Genomic DNA, 4,078 nt, shown 5'->3' with positions numbered 1-4,078 from the left:
GTGGATGCACGACAAGGTGCGGCTGGCTTTGCTGGCTGTAGTCTGGCATTGGCGGTTCATGTTCATCTTGGAGTCAATGATGCCAAGATCCCTTTCCACCTCTGTGCTCACAAGGGGGGAGCTCCCCAGCTTGCATGTATGCTGTGGATTCCTTCTCTCCAGGTGCAGATATTAGTGAATATCCTTGCCATTTATGTCAGCTGTGATATGTCAGCCAGTTCCTTTAGCACTCTTGGGTGCATTCCATCAAGACCAGCTGATTTGTGGATGTCCAGCCTCTCAAAGTATTCCCTCACAAGATCCATACCAGTGATGGGCATGTGTTCACCCTTTTCCTGGTGATCCCCTTGGGCTGGTGGATGACCAACACAAAGTAATCATTAAGATCACCTTTTTCCTGGGTGTTGGTTATCAGCTGCCCCCTTTGGTTCAGCAAGGGTCCAATGTTGCCCTTGTTTTTTTCTGACTTCCCACGTATCTGAAGAAGGACTTCTTGTTGTCCTTGATTCGTGTAGCCAGTTTGAGCTCACTTTCAGCCTTGGCTTTCCTAGTTGTCTCCCCACAGGTGCGGGCCAGGGCTGAATACTCCTCCTGGGTGGCGTTTCCCATCTTCCATCCTTTATAAGCTTTCCTTTTTAGACACAGGAGGTCCATGAGTTTCCTATTGAGCCAAGGGGTTTGCCAAGCCCTTTTGCTACTTTTTCTACAGGCTGGAATGCACTTCCCTTGTGCTTCAAAGATCATATCCTTGAGGAGCGACCACACATTGTGGACTCCCCTCCCTGTCAGATTATGGCCCCTCAGGGCCCCAACAATTAGCCTCCTGAGCTTGTGAAAGTCGGCTTTCCTAAAGTTGAGGACTTCCGCATTCCTGACCAACTTGCCAGCTTTGTGGTGGACAGAAAAAGTGATCAACACACAGTCACAGTCCTCCTGCTTCCCTTCGATTCTCAGGTAGCTCACTAAATTGTCTCCTTTGGCCAGTACCAGGTCCAGCAGTGCCTTGCCTCTTGGAGGCCCACAGACTTCTTGAAACAAGTAGAGCTTGTCAATGCAAGTGAGGAAGCATTGCAACTGATCAGATTTGCCCGAGTGCTCTTCCATAAGATGTCAGGGTAGCTGAAGTCACCCATGACAACCATGCACCGAGAGCATGCAACTGCAGCAAGTTCCAGAGCAAATTCATGGTCAGTTCTTGCTCCCAATTAGGAGGTCTGTCAAAGACTCCTACCATTATATCCCCTTGAGGTCTCAAGCTGCCGTCCTTGGTCGCCAATCTCCACCTGTAGGGAAGTGTGTGCTCTTTCACATAGAGAGCTACATCCTGCCCTTTCTTTCAACACATTCTCTCCTGTACAAGGTATAGCCATCTATATCTGTGGTCCAGTCATAGGTGGAGTCCCACCAGGTCTCCGTTAGCCCTATGATATCATAGTCATTTCTGTTTAGCAGAAGGGCCAGTTCCTCCTGTTTTTTGCCCAGGCTCCTGGCATTTGTGCATAGGCAAGTGATCCTGCCATTGGAGGCCCTAGGCTTCCCTGCACTCCTAAAAGAGCCCATCCCTTGTGCAGCCTGACTTTCTGATTTTGTGGTTGACACTTGGTAGGCTTGCACTAGTGGTTATCTGCCCATCTCCACATATAAATGTGATTACTCATCATGTGTTGTTCATTTTCTGGGTGACCAACTTGAAACTCTGGGATCTGATCTACAGAAGCTATGAGTACTCTGAAGTCAGCAGGAGTTGTGAACTGAAGAAATTGTTACATAATACTAATAATCAGGGGGAAAAATAAATTAGTCACACACATTATTTATACCTTTGATCTGGGTAAATATCTGTGAAATTGGTATAGTTAATGCTCCCAACACCTCGGAGGCATCTTTACAAAAATTAATCAAACAGTGTTTGTGAAGTTCTCCATACAATAGAGAAGAGTGCCAGACAGCACTCAATAACAATATTAAGATTACTAATATTAATAATTCACTGATATTATATTACTAATATACTAATATATTAATACTAATAATTCTTAATTCAAAACGTGGCTTGAACAATAGTAAAAAATGGCTGGGTCACACCCTAAACAATGAGTACCATAAAAAAATCTAATTTATCTGCTGAATAAGGCTGTTTATGTGGGAAAATACTGTTCAGTTATATAATATGGGACCTACCAAAATCACGATTTTTTGGATTTCTTGGAAAATGTGAAATGGATATAGTCTGCAAAAGCAGGTAATGTCCATAAAATCCATGGAAGAAATAAAAGAAAACTTACTGAAAATAAAATGCTGGGTCCCCAAAGGAAGCCAGCAGTCTTCATGGCACTGTGGCCTAGCCATACAGCCCACCAGGCAGGGGGGAAGGTGGAGGGGGAGCTGCCAGCACACAGGGGAGCCCAAGATGGCTACTGTCCCCATCCCTTGCCACTGACTGGCTGAGAGGGCTGCCTGTCGTAAAGCCCCACCCCTCTCCACCAATCGGGGCTGAGTGATGAAGCCACATGACAGACAGCCATCCCAACCAATCAGTGGCAAGGGGTAGGGTCACCAGGGCCCCGCAGCCAATCAGAGGCATGTGGAGGGAGGAGGCTGGCCACAGTAAGCCCTCAAAAATGGCAGCCAAGCCTGCAATCTGCCTGTGAAATTGGCCTCAAGTTGGGAAGACCTCTATATATGAATGTAAGATGCACAAGGGATTTAAATTAGGTTGCAGTTTTGACTTGGGAACTTCCTTTAATATAAAAGGATAGGATAGGCTAGGATAATTTTTATATGTAAATTACTTTAAAAAGTGATTATTTAGCATAAAAACAGTTCTTCACCTTGGTTTACTGCAAAGGCTTCATCCCTTCTGACCTGCTATCTTTTAAAACCTGGCCTTTAGGCCACCATTTTAATAGCAGTAAACAAAACCAAGTCAAAGGCATTAACTATTTGCATACCATCAGTAGTGAGTCAGAGTAAAATATTTACTTACTTTAACCATTGCAATGAAATCTAAATAGCTTTTAGAACAATCTGTTCTGAGTCTCACTTGCTTTGAGAACACTTTAATACTTTGCTTTAGGCACATTCATTGACCCAAAACCATACTTTCAAAATGAATTAAACTTCATTTTTTTATCACCATTTTTGCTGATAAGGTAAAAAAAAAAGCCTTAAATCCAAAGTTTCACCTTAACACTCTGCTACACAAGTTTCAAATAGAGTTCTGGATGACAGTTTGATCAGTGCTACATGGGATCAGATTCAAGAGTAAATCCCATTTCTTTTGAGATGCAAAAGAAAAAGAGCTGAGAACTGTTCAGTTAACATGAAATTTATATTTCTTCCAAAATTTTATTTAGGTTTTAATTTCTATTGAACTGCCACAGAGAAACTCATTCCCTTTTTTTCTTCTCTTGATAAGAAGGGAAAGTAATAATTGCCGATTCCATGGGTCAATTTTCTGCCTGACATTTAGAGCGCTGATGTGCTGAAATACTGATATCCATATATTATTTATTAAAGGTTTAATATGAAGTACAATGCTAAGGCTGACATTTGGATGATAAAATATGTATTTGTGTGCATTTAGTTTATGAAAATAATTGTATATATTATTTTGCATCAAAACCATAATGCTTGTTTTCCTGTATAAAATAGGCTTGAAAAAATTTCAGAGTTGTAAACTTTATTTTATTTAAAATTGAAAACAATATTACATCAGTGAAATATTTAAAGGCTTAGGCCAGACATTAAGTTGGGAATCAATTAACTGTTTTTACTTCCTGTCAAAATTTAAGGCCCAGCCAATTCAGTTATTTTTTTCCTCTCATTTCATCACTACAGTGTCTGATCTTATGGGAAACAGGTAATATAATATAATATACAGTAAAATCTCTGGTATCTGGCATCCCCAGGGTAAGGGGATTGCTGGTTATGTAAAAACTCTGGTTATCTGAAATAAACCAGCAGGGTTTTCAGATAACGCAGAGCAGCATCAGTGCAGGAAGGTGGGTGGCGGTGGCAGCAGATGCAGCGTATGAGCTTTCCCCTCCACTCCCCCACATCTGGCTGGCGGAGCACG

This window comes from Alligator sinensis, unplaced genomic scaffold, assembly GCF_000455745.1.
Source record: "Alligator sinensis unplaced genomic scaffold, ASM45574v1 scaffold436_1, whole genome shotgun sequence".
NCBI lineage: Eukaryota > Metazoa > Chordata > Crocodylia > Alligatoridae > Alligator > Alligator sinensis.
The sequence above is the reverse complement of the archived record's forward strand: the minus strand, read 5'-3'. Positions refer to the sequence as shown.